This window comes from Tympanuchus pallidicinctus, unplaced genomic scaffold (assembly GCF_026119805.1).
Source record: "Tympanuchus pallidicinctus isolate F22 unplaced genomic scaffold, pur_lepc_1.0 scaffold5, whole genome shotgun sequence".
Lineage (NCBI taxonomy): Eukaryota > Metazoa > Chordata > Aves > Galliformes > Phasianidae > Tympanuchus > Tympanuchus pallidicinctus.
In genome coordinates this window covers 66397517-66425221 of record NW_026294769.1, presented here as the reverse complement: position 1 = coordinate 66425221, position 27705 = coordinate 66397517, and the positions used below count along the sequence as shown (strand labels likewise).

Sequence of the window (27705 nt, the reverse complement as noted above, 5' to 3'; positions counted from 1 at the left end):
TGCAGCACACTGGGGCCAGCACAGCATGCTTACCAGTGTCTGCACGGACTGCAGTAACTGAGCACAGAGGACAGCCCACCATGACTCAGCCACCCCAAGGACAGCACAAGGACCATTTCAGACCGCTGCTGTTGATGCCACCGATGACTCCACAGCCAGCAGGAGCCATACGAGGCTGCAACGGGAAATCGGTCTTAATCACCATCTCACTTTTCATTCTCCACTTCAGTTCTGCTATTTTAGCAGCTGCTGAGAGCTGGCTCCACACTTCCAGATGAGCAACGGTTACAACATGACATTTAGCTTGAGTGCTTTCAGACTGCAGCTCCAAAAAAAAAAAAGGAATGTGAGGGTTAGGAACTAAGGTGAGAAATATGTTGACTGTGGCTTGGAGACCAGGCTGACATCATACATCCATCTTTGCCTGTGTTTAGATTTCCTGAGGTCCCACCACAAGCTCATCAAGGAAAACACTGGTTATTCTTTGCTTTGTCATTCCTCTCTTCTTCAGAGAGCTGAAGTTCTCTGGGTGCAGCACAGAGGCGTCTGAGGGACATTCAGAAGCCAGCTTGTCCCTGTCTCATCCAAACCCAGCACCCATGCTGGAAGATGCGTGCAGGCAGGACATGGGCTCTGCATGAACTCACTGCCTCACCATGCAACACGGATGTGTTTCACAGATGTGTCTCCAGGTGCTTCCCCTACTCCTTGTTTGTGATACAGCTATAGACCTGTTGTAGTGAGGCCAAGCGCTATCGCTGTAACTGCTTAGCCTCTGCAGGGCCCAGCAAAATTCCCCTTGCAAAGGGGAAGTCTGCTGCCATCAAACCCATGCAGATGGCAGAGCTGCCCCTGGACACCTGCACTGTCAGAAAGGGACAGAGGGTGCTGGGATCCAGGAAGGAGCATAGCCACAGCACACTGACAAATCTAACCCTGTGCAGCAGGGCAGGCTCACTCACAATCACATGCGCTCTTGTCGCCCATTCACCTCCACAGGCAGCAGCCAACCCAGGAAACAGAGGCTGGATTACAGCACTCAACTTCAGCTGCCTTCGCCTTCTGCAGCCTCCCCACCATAGCACACCAGTGCTGCAGCAGCTGCAGGAAACAATACTTCTTGTGTGGTTGATTAGCTCTGGATGTCCAGAGCGGCTGTGGAATCATCTTGGAGATCTCCAAACCTTTCTGGAATGGTCCTGGGCATCCTGATCTGGGTGTCCTGCTTGAGCAGAGGTTGGCCAGAGGACCCAGAGTTCCCTGCCAACTTGGGATTCTAGCATTCTGTTTTCCAATGCACCCAAAAGCCTTGTCAAGACATGTAATGGACAGACTGAGCCAGGCAGTGCCAGCAGGGCGTACCAGCTCCCTCCTGGCTCCTTACTGAGCTGCTTGTTCCTGATGGTGTATTTCCTTTCATCAGTGCACACCAGCGGTGTCCAGCACTCTGTGGGCACCCAATATCCCCATGCCCAGGCCTGGTGTTGGCCCATGCCAGTTCGTCAAAGGTTATGACAGACTGGATATGATCTGGCTGCTTCCTATAACTGCTCTATACTTGCCCCAGAGAGACACATTGCCCAGTGAGGAGAAATTCATATCGGGATCATCGCTGTTGCTTTAGTGTCACCTCCCCCTGAGCTGGCTGCAATTAAATGCATCCCAGCCACGCAATTCTAGAAGTTGACAAAAGTCTTCCCTGTTAATTTTCACTAGCAGGATGGAGGTACAAGTTTATGCTTCCCTTCTGTTCATGTGTGCACACTTCAGAGCCCCAAACCAAGATGTCCTATTAGGGAACTACAAACTCCTCCAGGAAGCAACGGGAATTCCACCAATAACTTGTGAGGGCCCTTGAGTTTGTTCTACTAAGTGACCAAGTGTCTGAGAATGGTGGTTGACCTCCCAGGAGACTTGTGTCAAGGGTAGATCAGGGGGCTGGAGCACCAGCTGTCAAGGGTAGATTCAGGGTAGATTCAGGGCTGGAGCACCTCCCCTGTCATGACAGGCTGAGGGAGTTGGGCTTGTTCAGCCTGGAGAAGAGAAGGCTGCGGGGTGACCTCATTGCAGCCTATCAATACCTGAAGGGAACCTACACCCAGGAGGGGAGTAAACTCTTCAAAAGGGCTGACAATAGCAGGACTAGGGGAAATGGATCCAAGTTGAAGGAGGGAAGATTTAGGTTGGATGTTAGGGGGAAGTTCTTCACAAGGAGAGTAGTTAGGCCCTGGAACGGGCTGCCCAGGGAGGTTGTGGATGCCCCGTCCTTGGACGTGTTCAAGGCCAGGTTGGACGGGGTCCTGGGCAACCTGATCTGAATGTGTACGTTTGGTGGCCCTGCTAGGCAGGGGGGTTGGAACTACATGATCCTTGAGGTCCCTTCCAACCCGGGTGATTCTGTGATTCTGTGACTTTGAGCCTGTCACTTTTCTTTGAATACAGCGCCCAGTATTCCTCTGCTGCCTTTCTACATTGCAAGGTTTTCCAAGCTGACACTTAAAGATACACTTCAGGTGTATGTGGTCTGCTTCTCAAAGCAAATGGCCACCGAGCAGCTTGTTCACAGCACACCACTGTGGCTTCAACAAAGCATCTCGTGACACTTGAACAGCACGATTTGCCCAGACATGATAAAACACCCGGGAATCTATTCTTAGGTACTACCTGTCATTAAATCAGACAAAAATGACAACATTTTAAATTATGGAAGCATTGAGCCAAGATCCAAAGAAATCTTTGACTCAGATCTAATACAATCTTATGGAAACAGAGTGGTATTCACCTCTTCCCCCCCTATAATGCCTCAAGTAATATCTCTCTTTAGAAGCCCCTCACGATCCTTGTGCTCTGCATTCAGCCTCAGAGATGTCACTGTCCTCACTTGCTGTGTTGCCAGAGATCAATCCCCTATCCACAGCAAGGGGAGGAAGAGTAGACCTGTCAAATTTTGACATCCTCTCCTCATGCTTCAGCTCTTCTATCAACAGAAGATGGCTTTGTGCTAATAGGAAGCAATGGATAAGGTGTAAATGCCCATGTCTCTGAGGATAGCAGCTTTGTGCAGCAGGAAATAGGAGCAGAAGCATCTTACACCACCCCACTAAGATGCATTTCACCCAGGGAGGGTTATCAGAGCATGGAGGCAGGTGAGGTCAGTTCAGCAGAGCTGTGCTACAGCAACTCAGTTAAACACCCCAAGACTCATGCCACATGGGCAGCTGATTGTCTCCTAATAATGCACTTGCCACTTGGCAGAAGTTAGTGCTTCACGAGCCATTTGCGGTAACACTTGTAGACATTACTGAGTAACTCAGGAACTTAATGATCTTTCTTAAAAATTACCTGTGTGATTTAAAACCCTATTTGGACTAGAGGTGCCCTGGGATACGCACTTCCCAATCAAACTGCAGAGCTGGCATGATCTGGAAATTACCATGCAACTCACTCACATGCCATACCTACCTACCTACCTACCCACCCACAGGAAGACACCCCAAAATTTGCCTTCCTGATAAGAGAAAAAGGCAAAACTCCAGCAACAAACTCCTTATCCTCATCCACTGCCTGCCTGCGGTTATCAGACAAGAGCAAGAGAAGCATCCTCTTTGGAGTACAGCAAACACTCAGCACATATACACATATCTGAGAACATAAAGACGTAAAATAAATGTATTTAGGGAAGTTATTATGCTTCTCGGAAACTCTTTGCAAGTGTATTATTTACGAGGCTGAGCAGTAATTTTTAGAGCATGCAGGCAGCTCACAACTTGAATCAAGAGGCACATGCACAAACCCACTTACTAATATTGGCCTGTGTGGCTGGAAAGCCCCATGCACCTCCCAGCTCTGCTCACAGCTAGGCGACACGGCCGGGTGCTCACTTTGAATGCACACAGGCAAGGCTGCGTGGGGGAAACACCGGGTCCCACGGCTGAGCTGTGAGCCTCACCCCTGGGAGCAGCTCAAGGTGAGCAGGGCAGGGCTGGCACTTTCATTTCTCTGCCCCAGAAGTGTTTCCACTGAGCAATCAACAGAGTGGGGTTAAGAGCATTCGTCAGGGTGTTGGGGTTTTTTTCTATTTTTTTTTTTTTTTTTATGTTGTTTTTTTAAAGCATGGTATAGAAGGAGAACATGCCTCAAGTGGAAGACCGTGCTATGAAAACATCCACAGAACCTTCCCTGGGGGGTGGCACACAACCCCCGAGAGCCTAACTCCCATTCCTTCTCCAGAGAGTAATGCCAGGTTATCACTAAGGACAATTTTGTCATGAGATCAGTCCATGCCAAGCAAATATCTGATACAGAGTCTAAACGGAGAAGGTCTTCAGGGCATTTTCTGCTTTACTGGCAAGGGATCTAGCTGACCCTGTGATGATAGATAAGCTGTCAAACAAGGGCTTCTGCAACAGCAGTTGATCCCAGAGCCAGCTGCAACACAGTTTATTTTTGTTACATGTGCAGGACACAGCTCTTTACTGCAGCACGCACAAATGAAAGCTTCCATACAGACCTCAACGAAACTTACCTTGTAATGTGAATCCTGCATCAGTGCTCGCAACAAATATAAGACAGCATCAGAGTCATGTCATCAGGACACAAGAACAGATCCTCAAGCAAGACTTCTCTACACAGCATGCTCTGATTCTCGGTCACTGCCAAAACAACTTTAGCACCTGATTGTGCTATCACAACTTTGCTGCAGCTCCGGTCTCAGCCTGCTGATGGCAAAAGGGAACACTCTGCTTGTGCTGAGCTGCGCTGGGTCACTGCCCAGCATCCTCATGGAAAACGAGCTTCTTCGGCAGGCTGAGCCAAGAATACAGAAGTTGACGCAGGGCCTTGCACACTTTATCATCACAGGCACATCCCTCTCTGCAGCCCTCCCCATCCAGATGTTTCCTTCTGACTTCTCTTTGCACCCCTCCAAGTTGTCTACCCACCTCCAGCTAATGGAGACAGGCTACCTCCTGCCAAGTGCAACCTCCACAGAATTGCAGAATGGGTGAAGTTGACAGGGACCTGTGAATCCATCTGGTCTGACCTCTGCTCAAGCTAGGACACTCAGAACAAGGGGCCCAGGACCATGGCTGCTGCAAGCCTGCTCTTTGCGCCCCAAATACAGTCACTCCTCACGCTTGGATGGGGCCAAGCATGATGGGTGTTATTCTCACCACAGTCAAGCCAATGTATTTTTCATGCTGCCTACATGCAGCCAGCATTTTGTCTTTAATGAATCAAATGGAGCACCTCAAAGCAGCAGCTGTCTTACCTGCTCTGGACTTCTGGAGCTGTGATGCTGGAAAAGGAGTCAATGATTCTGAAAAGAAAACAAACAAAAACCACAAAGAATCGAGGAAAGCCATTAACTGCCTCTATTAAAAAGACAAACTGCAAGTTGTCCTAGAGAACAGCTACAACACTGAAGCCATTCATCACCAGCTTTCATTTTAAGATGACATCTTGTAATTTGGTTTCAAGTGACATGAGCTATCCTGTACCCTGTAACCCCTCAAGGAGGCAAAAACACTTCTGTGAGCTGTTTAGGTGTATAAATCAGGGGGTAAAATGTGCTAGAGAACCAAAGCGTGTTAGTGGGAAAGCACAGGGTGGGTTAAGGTTCCTGGCTCTTGGTACAAATATATTCATGTCAGCTGCACAGCTATTGATATTCTAGCATGAGTCATCTGTAATACTTATCTAATGGTGATTAAGCTGCTCTTGCTGCTCATACTTTCCAGATCTGTGAAGAAAACAGAAAGGGGAAAAAATATCAGAACATGTTATTAAAGAAGGAAGGGCACTGGGAGCACAGCTGGGATGGGACCTGCATAGCAAGACACTATACAAAGCAGCAAGGAGAAACTCAGCTGGAGTCTCGTTGAAGAACACAGGCACCAGAAGGAGCAAGACAGCTCTAAGACCTATCTGGGTCCTGGTGATGTACCACTAAAAATCCATACCGTGCCGTTTCCTGCTGGCAAATGCAACAACTAATGGCTGCAGCATACCCTGTATGTGACACCTGTTCTGTTTGGGATCAGGACTCAGATTTACACAGTTTTCACTTCACAAGTGGAAAGTTGACCTGAAGCATTGCCAAAGGATGGACAGGCAGCCTAGTGAAGAGGCCCTGGAGCCAGCTGGGGTCACTGACCATGAAATTCCCACCCAGCCCCTGTGAATGGTGTGCAAAGATCAAAACAGTGGCCATGCTTCCCTTCTATCCTTGTTCTTAGGAATGCTTAGATGGCAGCTAAACTGCAAACATTTTTAATTGGGCAAATAATGAAAGAAGAAAACAAGTCATCTTGTTTCAGGTCTCTACTTGATCAAAATAACTATGAACAAGTGCGTCGACTCAATCACACCCAGCAGGATGCAACCTTTACATTCTGGTGAGACACAAGAGCCAAGGCACAGCCTTGGAGGACTTTCTCACCAGAGAAGTCACTGATGGAAAGGTGGGGGAAATACCACCGGGGTCTCCCGAGGGGGCTGAGTCATCACATGGGCCCCATGTGGAGATTTCATAGGGGTGGCTGAGGACAAGGTGGGAAGTGGAGAGAAAACACCTCTGCAGCTTCACACAGCAAAAAGGAAGAGAAAAACCCAACTATGAATCACTTGCACTCTGTCTCAACATCTTTTACTAAGAACTACTAACGCATCTCACACAGGATGCCACCAGGTCTCCCAGCATGTCAGCTCTCCCAAAATGGTTTGCAGGGCAAGGAGCTCCTGAGCCAAATGCTTATCTGCTGAGCAGATATCTGCATGTGCACAGTCATAAACATTCCAGCTGCCCAGCAGAGTGGGCAATATGGATTAGGTGTCCCTCTTCCCATGAGCAAAGCTTGCTGCCAGCTCACACTACTCCTGCACAGGCCATGGGGACCAATTCAACAGGCAGAATCAAACCCTGAGACAGCCAGCTCCATCTCCTCCTGCTTGCTGGGAATGGAGAACAGAAGCTCCGCTGTTGTCAAGATTTATGAGATTCCTTGACCTACTTTCTACATAACCAAATCCAGCAGGCAAAAAAGTCAACACAATTTAAGTTTGCTTTGACTAGGGGATAATCCTGATGGGATGGATGTCAGGATCTTGGATCCAAGGATCTTTCTTTCTATCAAGAACTTCATGCACTTCAGGACTACAGGTAGGGTTATACCCCACCAACTCAGGCTGCCCAGGGCCCCATCCAACTTGGCCTTGAACACCTCCACGGTTGGGGCATCCACAGCTTCTTTGGACAGCCTGTGCCACAGCCTCATCTCCCTCTCAATAAAGAATTTCTTCCTAACATCTAACTTAAATCTCCTCTCTTTTACTTATAAAACATTATCCCTTATCCTATCACAAGAGGAAAGAGGCAGAAAAGTGGGACTTACTTCTGGCATCAGCATACACATGCCAGGTGAAAATGGCCATGTAACAACCTTAGACAGGTGCTCTCACCATCTAACCACCATCCTTTAACCAAAATTGATTCCTCCACATTACAGCAGGCTCTGTATTGTATGTGGACAGACACCTAGAAATAAAACCAGGACAAGCTGTTCTCTCCCAAATTCTCAAACTCTTTAGCATTATGTATGGTTCTTTGTTGTTCATTTGTCTGTTCTTTTACCATAGCACTGAAAAGAACTCTGCTATAACAGAATGTCCCTTCTAACTTTTCCCATTTAAAACATTGTGGATGTGACTCTAGGGACATGGTTTAGTGATGGATATGGTAGCGTCAGGTGGATGACTGGACCTGATGATCTTAAGTGTCTTTTCCAACCTAAATGACTCTGTGATTCTATCCTACCTGGAGGACACGAGACCTGAGCTTAGTCAACAACTCATCTCAGCAGCATGACCCATGTCCCCAGTCCTCTATGAAACCTCTCCAGCTTTTCTAGATACACATCTGCTGCTCTGAGATCTTTCTAGTGAAGACTTTTACTCTGGTTTTTGGACTTTTTTTTTTAGTGGTATACTAAAAATTGCATATGCTTCGTAAATGGCTAAAAATACAATTCATAGGAAATCAATATAGAGGGAAAGAGGAGAAAAACCACCACATCCTCCACATCCTTCTGTCAAGATGCAAATAAAGCTCTGAGTAGGAAATGAACTGGCCACAGTTGTCACCTAGCCCCAGCAATACGTGTGATACACAATTAGGCAAAGGTTAGGAGACTACTGAAAAATAAAAGAAGACCATTTCATCAGAAAAAAAAATATGAAAAATTAAGAGACAGAGGCCTACTAGACTCAGATAACTGGGAAACTTGGTCTATCAAAGCATGTAGTCAGGTCAGTTTTGCATGGGGAAAAAAGAAAAAAAAAAAGGAAATCAATGATTATCTATGTAGTTACCTATCACAGCTCTGCACATTTCTATCAGCAAATAAATGTAGTTGTGTTACAAGGATCACTCATCTGTATTACGATACAAAGGCAAACAAATGTGCACAACCAGCTTCGCACTGTGGCTCTGGAATTTACAGAAGCATAGAAAAATCAACAGGAGTTCTGTCTGAATAAAGACAGTGGGTTTAAGCATACACAACTCGTGCTGATGTGCGGTGAACCAGCTCGGTTTGCAGGCATGTGTGCGCAGCTAAAGATACCTATCTCTACATATTTATATCAAAGATGCATATTTATATCAAAGAGGGAGAGAAAAATTCTTGCATTCAAAACACAGTGATGCTTGCACAGATCTTGAAGATGAGGAGGAGAACACACATGCTCTCACCAGAGATCATGGCTCCAGAGATGACAATCTCTCTGACGCTGGCATTTTCTGAATGCTGAGCTATTTGGCTGCCCTACAACTTCTGCTTCACACATCCTGGGTTCAAAAGTCACACAGCAAGCATGCAGCGATGTGACACAGCATTGTGGTCACTTAGCTACTTCTTTCCTACAAACTGGAGAACATTTCTGGTTCTCTAATCTTACTCTCTTAAGTTTAAAGTCTGGATTGTTAAGAAAAACACACAAAAACAGTCTGTTCTGTCTGGCTTTAGAAGCCCAGAATTGACCATTTGTTTAGATTGCAACTTTAGCTTGCAATTGGTGAAGAGCCTGCGTTTTTCATGGGAGAAAATCACAGCCACCAGTGGCATCTGAAACAACTACAGCTTGGCATCACCTCTACAGTTATTCCACATCTGGATCCGCATCTGTTCTGGCTGTTCAGCACCATCCAGGTGCTCCAAGCACTACACTCAACCTCCACAGCGGTGTGTTGGGGGTGTAAACACAGCCATCATCTAAGATGTCTGCAGCCACTAATTAAACTTCCGCCTTGGGCTATGAGAAAGGCTATCTCTCCTCGAAAGCAGCAGCCTTGACTCAGCAAATGGAGCAGAGGGAGGGACTGTGCTCAGTTTCTTCAAAGGTCAGACAAGTAACGCCCCAGAAACAGAGCTGTAACACCTCATTCGATGAACGTGCAGGAGCTGTATTTATGCAGCTGCCTAATTGCAAGAGCTACAAGGACACACTTGCACAACAGCAATTAGAAATGTGGATGCCTTTTGTTAGCTCAATGTTTATTTTGCACAGCTTGGTTCAGAAGAGTGTACTCCTCTGTCAGTGGAAACCAAAGCCTGTAGAAAAGTGATTTTTAGTAAAGCAAATTGCAAACAATGTGACACTAAAAAGTGATAAAAATAGAAGTGGTGCATTGATAGATGGAGCACAAAACTGGGACACTGAAGATGAAGATTTTCATCTCAAGCACATCAACATCCTACGATCTCGGGTAAATCTCTTAATCTGCATGTTTCATTTTCACAAGCTACAAAGCAGTCAGAAAAATGACTTCTCAGCAAGGCTGCCAGGCTGAATTCCTAAAGGTCCAGGAGCACTCTGGCAGCCCCTGTGTCACCTCCACACGAGTAACCACATGACAGTGGTGGCTGAACTGGCTCAGTGACAATAACTTCACGCCGTTTATGTGCAACACAGGTGGCAGTTCTAGGAAAGCTGTGGCATCTACCTTAAGTAGATGAGGTCACTAATTGCTGATTTGAGAAGCAGCAGTTCTGAAGCCAGTTCCAGATGGCCAGGCACTGTTGGAGCAGAGCAGCAGGCAAAGCATTCCATGCACTGGCCCTCGCACTTCCCCCATGTGCAGGAAGAGCTCTGCAAGGGAAAAATGACCGACTCAATCACTCTGTGCAAACTACAATCCCTTTTAACATCTTCTGATTTGCATCTAGCTAATGACCAGAGGTACAAAGACTTTTAAAGACATCACAACAACCTCTGTTTCTCTACCAGACAAACATGTTCTCAGCCTAGAGTGGTGAGGTTGGCAGGGACCCAAAAGTCCGTCTCGTCCAACCCCAGCTCAAGCAGGGACATCTGGAGCAGGGTGCCCAACAAACGTGAGGACCCCCAGCTCCTGTTCCAAATTCATGGTATCCCAGAGAAGCTCCAATGGCCAATCTCTGACCAGACTGGCAGGGGTACCAATGCACCCTCTCACTTCAAAAATCCCACTGATGGCTACATGCAGCCACTGCAGTACATCCAGCTGTGAACAGCATTGGCCCACCCATGCAAGCAGAAGTTGCATGGATGCAGCCCTAGAGTTGCCATAGGGGTTTCTCTAGTTTTTCTCCCTCTGATGCAGCTGTGTGAACACTGCCACAGTACATAAAAAATTATCTTTAAAGATGATGCAAAATGCTGTGCTAAGAGACCTATGTTTTAAAAACTTTATTGTAATAGACTCTAATGAATGAGAAAAAGAGCAGAAAACTCATGCACTCCAGCAACTGCAGTGAGGCATTTATTTATTTTAAAAATTGAGAGACTGTGCCTGAAAATGAGATGATGCAAACCCACGGTGAGAAGTTATCCTTCCTCTGCACTGATATAAAAGAGATAAGAATCTGCCCTTGAATGTTTTGTTACCTTCTCCTCAAGAATTTAAGATAATACAAAAAAAAAAAAACAAAAAAAAAAAAAACAAAAAAAACCCCAAACCCATAGAAGCCATGAAAGCTACAAATCCTGCCAGTTACATTACAAACTAACGGGGATGTTTTTCTTCAGCCATTTTTACCATGTCAGGAGTAAAAAGCAGGCCATTCATGAGTACTGTGAAAATAGCTCCAGGAAGATAACAAAACATTGGAGTTACTGGTTAGCTGTAACTGTCAGCTACAACCATCTCAGGCTGCGGCTGTTCCCACATTTCATCTCTAACAGATGCCCCAAGATGGGCTTCAAAACACCGGCATATATTGGCCACATGAGCAGCTTTCTAACCTGAAGTGGTGGCGGCACCCTCCTCAAATGGGAGACTGAGGCTGGGGTGAGGGAGCAAGAGAGAGAGATGGACGTGGCACAGAAAGAACATCCTCCTTCTTCCCCCACATTTCTCCTCCCTATCCCTCATCATGCCAGGCTACCCAGTGCTCCTGCTGCCCATCATGCTTTCTAGAAGATGAGTAAAACCACCAAGGACACTCAGGTCACAGAATAAAGTTATCCCTCATGTTACAACTTAAGAAAATAAAAATTGGGAAGAGGTAGAAGAGAGCTCATTAGTAAGTGTCCCAGGACCACAGCCACGCTTCCAAGATAAAAGCCTTATATACAGCTTGAGCTTTCCTTCTTGGAGATATCCAAAAGCCACCTGGACATGGTCCTGGGCACTCCAGGTGTCCCTGCTTAAGGAGTGGTTGAGCCAGATGGACCAAGATGTCCCGGCCAACCTCAGCCATCCTCCTGGATTTCACAGAACCATAGATCATAGAACAAAACATGCTGAGTTTGAAGAGGTGTAAGCAGTTGAACATCTCCTAGAATTGTACAGCAGGAAGGGCAGTATTTCCTCTCTTCTGCACTTGTTCACTGCAATTCAGGTCAAGGATCGCAGCAGCCCAGGACCTTGGCAGGTGCATGAGGACTGCAGAGCAAAGCACCCAGGTCTATTTGAAGGTAGAATGACACCCTTCAAAGCAAACCACCTTTGAAAAAACAAGGAGACTGTAAAAAAAAACTAGAATCTTAAAGAACAATCACAGAACTCATAACAAAGTGAATTCCATTAAGAGAAGGGAAATTCAAGCTAGATGTCAGGAAGTCTTTAACAACCTCATGGCCCTTCCTGTGAGGGGTAGTGGGAGGCGAAGGACTTGGGTTCTTTGAGACCCCTTTGCTGTTTAAGAGACAGAGCAATGAGGAAACATTTCCAGATCCAAGCACCTGAAAGGCCACAGCCTCATTAACTTGCCTAAATGGATGCTTTGTTGAAAACAGAACAGAATCACAGAATGGCCAGGGTTGGAAGGGACCTCAAGGATCATGAATCTCCAACCCCCTTGCCCCATGCAGGGTCACCAACCTCCACATTTAATACTAGACCAGGCTGCCCAGGGCCCCATCCAGTCTGGCCTTGAACACCTCCAGGGACGGGGCATCCACAGCCTCTCTGGGCAGCCTGTTCCAGTACAGTTCACATAATTCTCACAGAAAAAAAAAAAAAAAGGAATGTGGAATCCCAGGAAATAGCAAGCATCCTGCTCTTATGAGTAATACAAAACTTGAGTCTACAATGTTGTTATTACAATACTTTGAAACGGTGATGTAACAGATATATTTACAATAGCACAAAAAAGAGACGGTGGCACTGTATCTCATGCAATGAAATACATATAATTTAAAGTCATATAATTGAGTTTAAAAACATACATAGCAGAAATTCATTTGCATGAGTGAGACCAGGAAGACTGACAAGTACTCTCCCAGCACAAGGATGAGCAACCACGCACTGAAATGAGCAAATACAGCAACAGACACCAAGAGAAAGCCCACATAAGATAAGCCAGAATAAACCACTTTTCTATGTAATGATGCTCAACCACCACCCTACTTTGCAGGCAGAGCAGTTTCCCAGCGATCTGTAGAAGAGGGATATTCCAAGGGAATTTCTGTTGGCTCAAGGACACTTGTACACACTTCAGTGTTGTAGATTGATCCTGTATTTTGTTTTTCCCCAATCCTCTGGAGCTCCTGCTCCAGTTGAGAAGTCTACAAAGCACTGGAGCAGCAGAACCAGAAAGATTTGGCTCTGCTTTCTGCAGCTCTCTGCAAAACACCTGAGCAGCAATCCTGGTTGAAAGCTGCACGAAGGTCAGCTCTCTCTAGGCCATGACCCACCACTTCCAGATGAGTTTTGTACTCCCTGGATACTAATATACAGAGAAACAGCTTCCCACCCATTGCAACCTGAAGCCACCCCTCCTCACACTTTCTGCAGCTTTTTTTCCTCTTCTACACTGGCAGGTGATTGTTCACTTCCAGGCTGAAACCAGGCCTTTACAGTGGTGACAGCACTCACTGCTGGGTTTCTACACAGTCAAAATAGCTGTGGCTCACATTACAGAGAACACTTGTACTGCCCAGCAGAAAGAGCTGTGAATGTTTCAAAAGCAGAACACAGCAGCAAACTTGGAGAAAGGAGAAAAACAGAAGGGAAAGTAAGAAGGGTGGGGGAGAATGGGAAATAAAATATGGAAAAAAGAAGAAAAGATCAAGGCTGGAAGGAAGAATAAGATTGTTGGTTGACTTTAGTAAAGCTCAGGCACCAATCCAGCCTGAAGGCACTGGTCACCTGGCACACTGCAGTTCCCCCACACCTCTGGCTCTGGGCTGTGGTCTGCCTTCTGCACAGACAGTCAGTGATTTAGTTTCAATCTTATAAATTATTTACATCGTATATGAGGAATTGGAGATGTTAGAGATGGAAAAGATGCACTAGCCCTTCCCCAGGGAACAGAGCTGGATCCATCCCTATGTCACACTAGCAAATCAGTGATGCTCAGTTTCTCTTTGGAAAGCTGTTTTGCTGCTCGGTGTCCTTCCCAGGCTGAATTTCTTCATGATAACTTTACATAAACTGCATTTGCTTTAACTCCTCATTACTTTTGCCTGGAATTACTGCCTTCTGCATGCGTCCTCTGCCATTGCACAGCATCACTGGCACGCTTCCCTCTTTAAAACTATTTAAAACTAAGGTTTTCAAAGGAAACTAATCATTCTGCAGACCCCATTCTGCAGAAAGACACATTAAAGGATAATTCAAAGATCACATATTAAAAAAAAAATCATGCTGATTTTGAAGACTGAGGACCTTGCAATAGAAATTCAATCTTCCTGCCTTTGCCTCCCAGAAGCAGAGGGCAACAGTTGGCTGGTGATGTGCTCAGCACACAAGTATTTCCTGTACTGGGGTGCGACCACTCTATGAAGTTACTTCTGCAACACCAAAGCAGAAGATTGACTCCAGCACAGCTCCATCCCACATCCCACCATGCTCTGTCGCCCGCAACCAGTGACTCTGGGGAGCTGCCAGACTGACTCAACCACCATTGGGCTGACTGTGCTGGTGGGTTACCTCTCCCTGAGCACAGTGCCTTCCATGATGGCCCATCACCTCCACCTGAGGCAGACCCACAGGGGCATGAGACCCAACTCCTCCACCATGTCCTAGGGTGCACCAGGCCCAGCACTGCCAACCGGCTGAGGGAAGGGGTTGTCCCACTCCGCTCTGAGCTGTGTGGCTGCACCTTGAGAACCAGATATAGGTTTGGGTGCCACAATATAAGGACATAAAATTAGGCAGCATCCAAAGACGACTACGAAAATGGTGAAGGGTATGAAGGGCAAGACGTATGGGGAGGAGCTGCGGTCCCTGGGTGCGCTTAGCACAGAGCAGAGGAGCTGAAGGGAGGCCTGATGGCGGCTGCAGCTCCTCACAGGGAGCGGAGGGCAGCGCTGAGCTCTGCTCTGTGTGACAGCGACAGGGCCCAGGGAACGGCATGGAGCTGCGTTCAGGTGGGGGTCAGGGACAGGGTCTGCACCAGGGGGTGGTAGGCACGGAACGGGCTGCACAGGGCGGTGGGCACAGACCCACGGTGCCAAAGTTCAAGAAATATTTGGATAATGCTTTCAGACATAGGGCTTCATTTCTGGATGGTTCCCTATGGAGCCAAGAGCTGGACTCGATGATCATGAGTCACAGCATCCCTTCCAGCTCAGGATATTCTGTGATTCTAGGATTCATGGCATGCCACAGGATGTCAGGTAATGGGGCAACACCTGACTGCACTGCGTGGACCTGACCCAGAGCAAAGTCCAAGGGCCAGATGGCCATCCACCACCACAAAGCCCTCTGTCCAACAGTGATCTCAGGGAACAGGCATCACATCATTGCTTAACCAGTGGCATGTGGCCAAGAAGTGACAGCCCTGGCCGAGGACTATGAGTGGGGCCAGGGTGACTCACCATGATACAGCAAGAAAAACAGAGTAGAAAGGAACTCTGTGTAGAAGGCAAGCCAGTCAGCAGGTGATGGCACAAAGGAGCTGGGACTTCCATGCTGCTTGCTGTGACTGAGTGCAGGACACAAAGTGGGAGGGTGGGAGACAGGACACAGAAATGTCTTCAAATCAGCCCATGAGTTATCCATAGTGTGAGACCACTTGGGAGAAAAAATCCACAGAGAACATTTAAATGGTCCTTGTCAGTAATGCGTGGTTTCATTTACTGCCCAGGAAGGTTCCAAGGGGTAAAACTTCCTTGGACCAGGCATAGAAAAGCTGGAGGAAAGATGCTGTAAAAGAAGAAGCCACAGGGAAGTGTAAGTTTCTGTTCTGGAATGAAAATTCACATGCTAACCTTCAATTTGAGAGTGAAATTCCCCCATTTAAAGGTGATGGGTAAAGGGAGAGTACAAGTTTCTTCCTGCTACACAGCTGGTGAATACCCTGAATCATTGGCAGCTAACAGATACTAAGCAACACAAGAGAGAAAAAGAAGAAGGAAAATAACTATTAATTAGAAGGAAGAAGGATGGAGAAACAAAGATGTATGCAAGCTTTAAGTATGGAGAAAAGCTTCTGGTAGAAGGAGATGGCTGTTTGCAACCTTCCAGGCACAGACAGTTCTCAGAGTATCCATCTGCAACCGAATCTTGACGCAAGCTCCTCTGACCTACAGACACAAATCCATTTATTGCCAGGCTGGGACAAGAAGGAGCGGTGTCTCTGAGCTGGGTGCCAGAGCCACTCTCTGATTCAGCAAAGCCCTTGATAAGAAATGTCATCCTCCATTGAGTAATTTTAGCCTGTGAGATAAGAATCTCTATCAGGCTCAAACATATGGCTGGCTGCAGAGCACGGAGCAAAATGAGACGGGTAATTTATTTGCTTGTGCTAAGAGCACTTCCAGGCTCAGAAAAGCTGATGCAATGAAATAATAAGTGCCAAATTACACTATGTTCTTCTTTGGAGACTTGAAAGAGGCTCCTGAGAGATACAAGAGGCTCATCTATGCTGTCCAAAGCATCCCTGTCTCTCTTCTGAGCATCAATCTATCACAGACACCAGTACCATGACCAATGAATGTGGATCTGCGTGGGATTTTCTAAGATTTGTTCCCCTCATTAAGTCCTACTCATTACACAGGAACATGAGCACCCTACAGACATGCTGGGTGCTCTGTATGAAATGTCAGTAATTACTGAGCAAGGAGGAAGATGAGAAGTTAAGTGACAACTACACAGCACCAGTAGAACCAGGGGCTGAACTCCAGTTTCAGGAGATATACCCTGGATGTTAGAGAAGTTTAAAATTTATGGCATGCAGCACTACTCATGCAGTCAGTATTTACCATATCCCACTTCAATTTAGCACCTATGATTAGGTGATTTGGGCTAATGTGCAGAACACAATACTGGGCAGGCATTGCCAGGCTTGGCTGCCTAACCTACACTGAGATAACAAACTGAATGGTTTCATTCTGTACAACCATTTCTATTCCCTCGCATTTTTATCAGTGCAGCTGTTACTCGACATGTAACGTACTCCCCCATCATTACCTTCAACTGGGGGATTTTCACTCTCAAACTGAAGATTAACATGTGAACCTCCATTCCAAAACAGAAACTAGCAGTTCAATGGCAAACATTCCAAGTTGGTTCTCCAAGGAATTGAGTGGCCCTAGACTTTCAAAGTGTCCTTCTCCCCTACAATTCAAAGCAGCTGCAGAAATATAGAGGCTATCTGTGACACGCTTGGTCAGATAGCCTATTCATTAATATGAAATCAATGTTGTCTTCCCATCACCAGATCTACCAATCATCACCATTCTCACTAGAATTATCACCAGTTAAGCCAGAGACTGAGTCATGAAGATTAACAGTTTCTCACTAATACTAAAAGATGGTCCTTCCAGCTCAGTTCTGAGACGCAGTGGTGAAGGGCAGTGGGGAAACTGATCTGCCAAGAATTAGGTTGTCATCTCAGGGGGGGTTCAATCCAACATCTTTCATTCCCATCGAATCAGACAATATTAACACAGTGATACACGTCTATATGCACTTGCTGACAAGGCTTTGACTGCAACATCACCTCAAAGGACACACAGCAACCTCAAAGGATGAGTCTGATAAAAAGCACGATTCATCTTTTTCTTATTTTGTGGGTTACATTGTCACTTGGAGCCTTAATGTCTTTCCATCCTTACTACTTCACAGCCTTCACATGAACCAGTTGGACCACCTAAAGCACATCAGAGGAGTCATGTGTCCACCCAGCCATAGAACTCTGCCAGCAGGACAGAGCAAGCCCAAGGCCCCACTGCAATCTCAGCCACCTCTAAGGATGCCTCTAAGGAGCCATCTCAGCACGCTGGACTCCAGGGCACAAAACAAGGAGACGCGTGTGTTTGTGAGGAGCAATGTTTGCAGCAGTATCAACTTCCTTTCCTGTAACCAACATTTTTCAGTCCTCCAGAACTGGTGAACAGGTAGCTGTGCTCTACTTTTCCCAGCTCAGTACTTCTCCTTATGAGGCTTTGGATGAAGCAGTGCAATAAAGCCCATTACTTCAACATTTGGAAAACATTTGGTTGTTTTGGGATTCTTCTACCTTTTGAAGCCTCAGTCCCACCGCAGAGGTGAGGATGCAGGTCTGCAGGATCACATCTTCTCTTTCCTCCTGTATCTTGTACAATCTTCTGAGTAAAAATCAATCTCTCCAAAATGAGAGCTACACTCCAGGCTTTTCTCCCTTTAAGCACTTCTGACAGCAACACAGTATTGATTTTTACTTCTTCTAGAAAGTATCCAACTCCACCCCCTCTCCTGGTGTGACTGGAAATAAACACTTAACACCAGCCAGTTCTGAAAGTCTGTGGCAGGGGCTGTCTGGAGAGTTCAGAATATTTTTCCAAATAATGTAAATCTGAGCCAAATCACAGCCCATCAAACTTCATAATCCAAATAGTGGATGAACCTACAAAGAAAACACAATTTTAATATCTACTTTCGGGATTCACACAATTTTTTTTCTTACTATTAAAAGAGCTGGAATGTTTACTCCCATACAAGTGTAATGTTTGGTCCACCTTCAAGGGATGTCCTGACCTTACAGCACTGAGAGTAGAACACCTTGTTCTTGCTCACACATTCAACCAACAGAGCTGAACATGAGATGTCAAATACAGCTGGAAAAAAAACAACAGAATAATTCCATAATCTTTGCAGGGTTTCAAGATTTTGGTTTTTTTCTTCTACTTTAAATGAGTGAGAAAAAAAAAACAACAAAAACTTTGAAATTCCGAAGGTTGCTAAAACACAAAATAATTTTGATAGGAAGTGTTTTGTTTCAACAGTTGGAAATTTTGCCTTGGCTATTATAAACTTCTACATTTTTCACTGTAACTTGCATTAGAAACAGTCACTTCAAACACAAAACAAAATATACATAAATTCAAATGAACAAATCAGTAGCCAACCTTCTCTAAAAGATCACTAAAGCTTTCCCCCAAAAATGTGAGGCTGCTGGAGCAGGTCCAGAGGAGAGCCACAGGGATGATCAGAGGGCTGGAGCACCTCTCCTATGAGGACACGCTAAAGGAGCTGGGTTTGTTCAGCCTGGTGAAGACAGGGCTCCAGGAGACCTCACTGTGGCCCTTCAGAATTTAAAGAGAGCTTATAAGCAGGAAGGAAACCAACTTTTTACATGCTCTGATAGTGCTAGGACAAGGGACAACAGTTTTAAACTAAGAGAAGAGATATAGATTAAATGTTAGGATGAAACTCTGTACTAAGACAGCTGTGAGGTACTGCTACAGAAGCTGAGGATGCCCCATCCCTGAAGGCATTCAAGGCCAGATTGGATGGGGCTTTGGGTAACTCGATCCAGTGGAAAATGAAACAGGGCTGAAACTAGGTGAGGTCCCTTCCAACCCAAACCACTCTTTGGTTCTATGATTCTATGACTAGTGTGCTGGAAGTGAACAGCTCTAGCACTTATTAGGATCACAGGGATCACAACTAGGAAGAGAGGAGCTAGAAAAAGCTTTATGAAAATATTCCTAGCATTTGTCTCCATCCTATGAATCACTGAACCAGGGTTCCTGCCATGTAACCAAAGCACCAGATGGCCCATCCTTGGCCAGGTCACGATGCTGTGTCACGCATTATAGAAAGAAACACGGACCTTCAGGCCATCCATCTCGCATGCATCTTCCACATGCATGCCTCCTCCTCACTGAAGAGTTTGTTACACATCAACCACAAGCTTCCACCTTCTTCTTCCACTTTAACTTGGACAATCTCCAGTGTCACCTCACCATCCCTGGAAGGAGATGACACACTAACTTAATTCTGAGTGATGGAGATTCTCTATTATTCAGACATTCGAGCTGCTGTGCACTTTTCAAGACTGGGTGTCTACATCTGTGCTTTTTGATGAGCTCCTCAAGCTGGTCTGCTCTGAAGACGTGCTGTAACACTGAAAATTATCTACAAGTCTTTAAGGAAAGCAGCGAAAGGGGAGTAGGAGCAATGCGGTGTAAGGAGATTCAATGAATACTAAGGCTGGGTGTATATCAAAAGAAATGTGACTGTAAATCCAGAGTTTGGAATATGGAGCCCATAAGGAGACTGTATGGCTTAGGGCATCTGGAATAATGGCGTGTTATCCTCCAGCTGCCAGGAATACTCCTGTCAGCAGGGCACAGAGCTGACCCAGTGACATGGAAAGCACAGCTTCCAGCAGTACCCCTGCAGGAACCCCAGCCAGGGGCTGCTGAGCTGTCCTGCAGTCGACTCTCCCCAGGGGGTACAGCGCATGCTGACAATCCTGGCAAGTGTGTGAGCAATGCAGTGCTGAAGTGCTAAACACAGATACAAGCCAGGGAGCCAAAGAATTTCCCACAAATAAGGAGACTGACGAGGATATCTACGAAAGCGGGGCTTGCCCTGTCTGAAGTGAAGTAAGTACTGCCACTTCAGACAGACACTTTACAAACATTGCTGAGCTGCAAAAGGTAGACAGTCACTCATAACCAAGCAAATCCACGGGCCACAGTGCTTACAACAGGCGACACTTACATGCAAGACCTACAAACATGCAACCCGAATGCTAAAAGCAAGAATAATTTGTGTTCTGATCTGTACTGCCTTCCCCACCCCAGTTTCCTCAGCACGTGGCTGTCTGAACCTCTGCCTCTTCCATTCCTTCATTACTAACAGACTAGCATCACACACAGCAACAGGTAGTAAAATGCAACAACAGGGATGCTAAATGCACTGTCTTCAACCAACTTAGCAGATGTGCTAAGGAAACATCTGGATATTATTTCCAAAAAGCTTTCCAGATTTCTCATCAGATCAACACCCTTGTTTCCACTGAGTTACTATACGTAAGAAACAAAATAAAACTGATAATAAAAGCATGCCAATTGGAAAGACTGTAAGCCCATTGTGTCTAATGCCTAGAAATAAACTAGCACTGACTGAGCACCCTCAGTGGGGCTGTCAGTCCACGACTCCAAGGCAAGGAGCCTGGTGCTGCAATGATGGATTACGCCGGCAAGGGGCTGGCAGGCTAACCCTCTCTATGGTTAATTTTCATAAGATAAAGTGATTCAACCAGAGATGATGTGGTAAGAGAAATCATTGGACTCTAGGGGTCATTGGTACATGGCTTCCTCTGCACCAGTGTGGTCTCCTGGTGATATAACTCTGTGAAATCCCTCTTGTTAACCAACTACCTTCCCTCTACTTTGTAAAATACATACCAGCAACTCTCAGCCATATATGTTTTTTGACATGAGGCTGGTACAGTGAGAAAGGCTGGACTACAACTTATTTTAGATTACAAATCAGGGGAAAAAAAATCAAAAAGACTAATGAGGTGCTTAGTGTATTAAAGAAATGGCTATATGGAAACTTTTCAAACGTGTGAGACCTACGGGACTGGCAGAGGCAAGAGGCATAATTAGCCCAACATGAGCTCACCAGGCAGGTCCACAACGCTTGGATGCACAAATGATGGATGTCACGTACCAGCAGAGAGGCCCTGTTATCTTTGGGCCATGGGTTGGCAGTCAATGGAGTGCAAGGTTTTATACTTATACCCACACTTCAAGAATAATTCTGGAAAAACTGGAGAGAGTTCAGAGAAAAGTTGCAAGAACAAAACCAGGCTTGTACCAAGGAGCTCAGGGAAGTCAATCAAAGGAAAAGTTAAAAGGTACCTCATAACCTGTAAGTACCTGTCAGTAAGAGTGCTCTCCAGTCTAACAGACAAAGGCAAGCAAGACCAAGGGTTGAAAGTTGAAGCTTGACAGAAAACAAACCAGGACCAAAGATATCACTTTTCAATGCTGCAGTGAATTAACAGATGGAAAAGTCCTCCAATAGGTATGGTCAAAGCTCCAGTACTGGCAATTTTTAAACTAAGATCAGACTCCACTTTCACCTCTCTTCCTCCCACAGAAATGCACACCTTGGTCCATCCCCACCTACTGAACCCAGAGTGGAAACCAATTCAAGGAAATGCTCCAATCTTTGCTGTTAGATTAAACAAATTCAACAACCTTAAAACCTCAAAGTCAGTGAACTACAGAGAATAAGCAGCCCAGTTATCGGCAGCTAGGACCCCACTAGCCCTGAGGAATCCCAATCCCACTTGCAGGTCCTCTGCACCCTTCCAGCACCACAGTAAGGGACTCTGCAGAAGTGCCAGATCTCCAACCTGAGTGATAAGGTAAGCCACAATTAAACCAAGAAAACCACAGTGATTTTTTCCAGTTCCAAGTAAACCTCCCAAAGAATTGGGAAAAACCACAACCAGGCAGAAACATGTGAAAAAACTGTACTGACCAGGCAGAAATAAAGCATGGTGAAAGGCACATAAAACAGAAAGGGCTTTTAGAGGTGAATTCGGGAAAAGATTGCCTCTCACAGTCAGGTTTCTTCCCGAATGGCTTCCCAGCAGACAAATTCCCTCCAGCTCTCAGGCAGGAGGTGATGAGACAAGCATGGCCCCCCCAGTGCCAGCTGTACTTCGGAGGGCTGTCCCTGTAATTAGCTTCTCAGCAAAGCTGACTGCAGATGTTTGGCAGCCAGATTAACCAGTGGACGAGGAAATGCAAATAAATTTGTGCAAGGAATCACCCTACTCAGGTGCTGATGTCAGAAGCCCTGTTTGCCAGAGCACAGCCCAATTGCCTCGGGTGGCAGGGACACCTCCGCGGGTGTTCCACCACTGCAGGCAGGAGGATGGACATTTAGCAGAGCGTGTGACTTTCTGAACTTGTCAGAGCAGCAGCTGAAACCAGCAGAGAGCAACTGCGTTTTGACATTGTTCCTTAATTCTTCCTTTTGAGATGTCACCATTTATTGTTATATCTTCACTGTTAGCCTGGAGAAGAGAAGTCTCTGGGGAGATTGCTTTGCAGCCTTTTAATTCTTAAAGGGGCTTATAATGTAGGAGAGGAGAGACTTTCTTACTGAGGCCTGTATTGTTAGGACAAGGACTGATGGTTTTAAAATGAAGGAGGGGAAATTTAGGTTAGGTGTTAGGTAGAAATTCTTTACTCATAGGGCAGTGAGTTGCTGGCACAGGCTGCCCAGAGAAGTGGATGTTCTTGAAAGCATTCAAGGCAGGTTGGATGGGGCCCTGAGCAGCTGATCTGGTGAACTGCAGCCCTGACCATGGTAGGGGGTTCAAACTTTGAGGCTGCAATCCAACCCATTCTATGACTGTTAGTTTGTCAGGACAAGCTGTTAGAGAGCTGCTGGGCCTCTCTGCTGTGGATGCAGCTGGCATGTTTTCCCAGACAAAGCTGTGATTTAGACTCAGGTTGTGATGCCTGCAGACTGGCCGTGTACAATAATACAATACAAAAATACAATACAGTAATACAAACTGGACAGGGAGCCCTTTTTTCGCTTCCCCCACAGTCCAGCTCACTGCAGTCACAATTCAATTAGGCTGTGCTCTGATGCCCCGTCTGCAGGTGGCTTGGTCTCACACAGCGGACATGAATATAAATATTGAGTCATGCCTCCAGGACAGCGACAATGTTTGGCAGGATCATATAGAAGAGCACAGCCCATGCTGTACATAACAAAGCAGGTTGCCTGACACTCAAAAACTGTTAATAGAACGTCTTCTTGGAAAATTCAAGGATGGCAGCAGGAAATACGGGCATTTCACCAAGACCTAAGTGCAGAGAGTCAAGGGAGCAGTGCCAGCCACAACCAAGACGTGAATCAGAGCTTGGTGCATTTCTAACAGCAGGAAACCTATTAATTCCTGCTGATCCATGCTCCTCAAAGCTAGTTTTACCTTATGTTAATACGGGTGTTTTGAAGTCACTCAGCTCAAACGATGTGAAGCCCACAGGATTACAGGAACTGTCTCTCCGGCATCTGGCATTAGAAAGGCTCTAAATATTTTAAGAAGGAGGATTACTTCTGACCACTCTTGGTCTTAATGGCTTAGGAAGAGGGTGGGGAAGAAAAGGTGGAAGTGGGAGGGCTAATTAGCTTCTATGAGGAATGGAGGCCTGCCAAAACTTTCACTAGTAGGAGCAAAACCAAAACATCATCAGCAAAAAGCAAATCATCGCAGCCCCCATCAGTGTCGTGATAAAGATGGCAGAGGCCAATCTGGGATGTGAACGATGCAGACAATCACGCTGACCTATCTCGCATGACTGTTTTTGAAAAGTGCTCACTTTCCCTCTGAGGAAGGACATGGCTGTACTTAAAAAGTGGTTATTAGCTATGTGTGATGGCACACAGAGCATCACGCTGGCCCAAGACAATTTCCCTTCACTCAGCATGGTCCAAGGCAAGTCAAAAAGGTTGGACGCTCATGGTTCAGACCATGCAACTCATCCAGACCCATACTGTCAAGTACACTCAGTCATTAAAGACTGGGTGCACTACTCAAAGGCTACAGCTTCTGGAATTTTGTGGAAATAGAAACTTCAAAATCCTGTCTTAGTTTCTAAGTGGAGAATATCTAAATTTTGTAGCTAGGGAAATGTCTGTAGATCACAAAAAGCATTTGAAAGTCACAGATACATGAAAGGACTCTTAAATATTTAACATTATGTATGCACAGAAAAGCACATTACGCATGCACAGTTATTTTAATCTGTTGTCTTTTTATGACTTACTGATGATTTTGGGCTATTGTCACATCTCAATTCTTCTGCCAGCCCACACTGAGAACGAATGAGGCCCATGTCCACAAACTTCGAGTGAAGTCTACCAAGCTCCCAGCTCTGATGTGCTGAAACACTCATAGACATTAATTACAGCTGGACATCCAGGCTCAAGTGCCTCTCCAGAGTGCAGGATTTTCACATCTCCCTAGTTCCCCTAAGCCTCCAAAGACTGTGGCCCACGTCCCTCCACAGAAACTGAACTGAAAAGCCCTACGGATACATATGCCCCATCCAGTCCTGCTTCCTGCAGACAGAAAGCAAATCTCCACTCCTAGCCGGCTTTATGTGAGGTTTTCAACATCATCTGCACAAGGTGTTGTTTTGTGGCTGTTGTACACACCTAGCTACTGCAAACCTGGGCAGGACACAGCTGGTACAGCTGGCACATCCTGCTCATGAGAGGCAGAATCAGGGAACAGTAGAGACCTGGGCAAGCCATGCGGCTTCCCAAAGCACCTCAAGGACCATTGTGTCAGTGGGTCTGACTTTGTGTAACTCAGGTCACAAGCTCCATTCGCTCCCTTTGATTTGAGCCCCATTGCCAGTGTTTGCCTAAGCCCCACCTCCCCGAGAGGCGTGTAGGCTCCACGCAGAGATTTCAAGATAGGGAGAACCTAACACACCTTTTTGATGGCTGGCTCAAATACTTGAAAGCCTTTGGTATTTAAAAAAGGCACTTTAACTTTGATTTATCTCTATTTCATTTGCAGATAGGGGTTCCTGTGATATAGCTGCTGGCAGTGGGAGGTGCTCTGCCTTGTGATTTCCTCAGCTGTTCACAAAACACATCCTCAGGAGAAACCATGGGGCCCCCAGCTCTCCTCCCCTGGAGACAGCCTGTCTTTTGCCCCCACCCTTTTATTTATTTCTAATTGCTAAAGGAGAAGATGTGCTTTCAAAGGTTTTAGCACCAGTGCCTCAGAGGAAAGGGCTGACAAGATAACACTGACATTAGAAGTAGTGGGACCAAAAGGAAGAAGGGCAACACAGACGTTTCATTCCCATTTTTTCTATCCCAAGATGAACCCACTCATTTCTCCACTCCACTTTTATTTCCCCGGTTTCCACTTTCTCTCCCAAGGACTCATACAAAGATGCCATTCCCCAAACATCCTCAGCAGGGTCTCACAACCATTACAGCCACAAGCTCCACTGAACTGTGCTGTTCATGCTCTTTTGGCCTCTTGTTAACAATAATTACCTTAGTTACTAAACCTTCTCCTTGCTGCTCACATCTCAAAGGGTAACTTTACCCAGGCTAGCTGAGGTGTGCTCACCGTGAAGCTAGGAAATCTGGTCTAAAGGAGATGTTCACAGCCACACAAAGTAGAAAGTAGCACGAATGATTTCTTTGAAGCTCCCCAAGAATGGCAAGCTTTGCTCGCCTGCAGCCCCCTCATAGAATCACAGAACTGTTTCAATTGGAAGGGACCTTTAAAGGCCAACTGGTCCAACTCCCCTGAAATGATCAGAGACACCTACAGCTAAAGCAGATTGCTCAGAGCCCCAGCCAGCCTGACCTTGAGTGTTTCCAAGGACGGGACATCTATCACCTCTCCAGGTAAGCTATTCCAGTGTCTCACCATTCTTTCTTTCTGTAAAAAACAACTTATTTATATCCAGTCTACATCTCCCTTTATTTAGTTTGAAACCATTTCTCCTCGTCCTATCACAACAGACATTGCTAGAGAGTCTATCCCCTTTGTTCTTATATCCCCCTTTTATACTGCTTGCAACCAGGTCTCCCCAGGGCCTTCTTCAAGCTGAACAGCCCCAGCTTTCTCATCTCATCCCACGTGCAAGGACGTAAGCTTTTAAGGCACTGTACCAACATTTCAGCGTTTCCATACAAAACAATCTTCAGTATTCAAAAGTTTTATTTAAAAAACATTTTTGTTTATCTCTAAGCACGGATTAATTTCCAATTTCTGTCAACAAAATAAAAAGAAAACACGAAACAAAGAAAGAAAAAAGAGTCCTCCTGATGGCAAAGCCTAAAAATAGACGTGCGTATTGTAAATAGTGAACTGTCAAGTAAAGGCTTTGGATTGAAGGTTCAGATGAATAATGTGTTTGCTTTTCCTGCTTCAATACTTTCCTGCCGTTATCACTGTACAAATAAGTCAGCACAGACTAATTATTCCAATGGCAATTTCCTGGGAGCTGGTACTTAAGCACCAGCCCAGATTTATCCCCAGGAAAGCAAGGAGTCCCTGTGTCCTCCCCTGAGCCAACCGTGGTCCCAATACTTGTACAAGGCAGCCTACAGGATCCTAGTGCTGTGTTTAACTCTTCCAAATGGCAGATTCCGTGTGGGATTTGTGCAGCAAAACCAGATTTACTCTTGGGAGCCTTGAATAAAGGTGCTTCTTGTGCACGAACCCCTACTTGCATGCATGAAGAGACAAAAGACGGGTAGGGAAAATTCTATGAAGTATTTTACAGTGCATCAACAAACCAGTCTGAAGCCCCTGTTCAGACTTCCGAGCCAAAACCACCCCACATGGCTCAGGGAGCTTTTATTTATGCACAACTACATCAAAGAGCAACCTAAACAATGCCTGTGGTTTCTGCCTTTTTTTTTTTTCCCACTTGGTATTTATACAGCCACGGATTTGCACCATAATGCAGTCAAGCACATTAAAACAAAGATGAAGGAGGAGAGAAGAGGGGAAAAAAAATGTGTTGTTACCTGTGTTACATACAAAGCAGCAATGAATTTCTGTACAAACCTTTGGTGCGACAAAATCACAGGCAGGCTGGCCGCTAGCACACTGCTTTTGCAGTACAAAACCATCATCGTCCCTTTTTCAGCCTTTCATGGTCTTTTTATAGGTGGTTGGTTTGCCCTGGATTTATTGTATTATCATTCCTTTCTTCCTTCACTGCAAAGGGTTAAGTGACCTTTTAGATCCTCCCTGGATGCAACCCCATGCGTAACAAGAAAGCTTCTAGCCCAGTGAAAACAACTTGAAAGAAGGGCAGTGACCCAGGCACAGGCTTAAGTTTCAGGTCACAAAATCCCTGCTCAGAACCATCCGCCTTTCTCCGGCCACAAGTTTGCAGCGAGTCGCCTCCCATTAAAGTGATTTGTCTGCAGGGCTTACAGGGAAACATATTTTTGGGACCTGTTACCATCTTGTCTTGAAC

The 27705-nt window shown here is 45.9% G+C and overlaps 1 long non-coding RNA gene across 1 annotated transcript in view; it reads right to left on the bottom strand.

The window, feature by feature from the left end:
- LOC128091571 (uncharacterized) overlaps positions 1-17939 on the bottom strand; it is a 36991-nt gene extending 19052 nt beyond the window's left edge. The window contains exon 1 of the long non-coding RNA XR_008211464.1: positions 15304-17939. This is a non-coding gene — a long non-coding RNA (uncharacterized LOC128091571). The remainder of the gene's footprint in view (positions 1-15303) is intronic.
- Positions 17940-27705: the final 9766 nt, after the last annotated feature.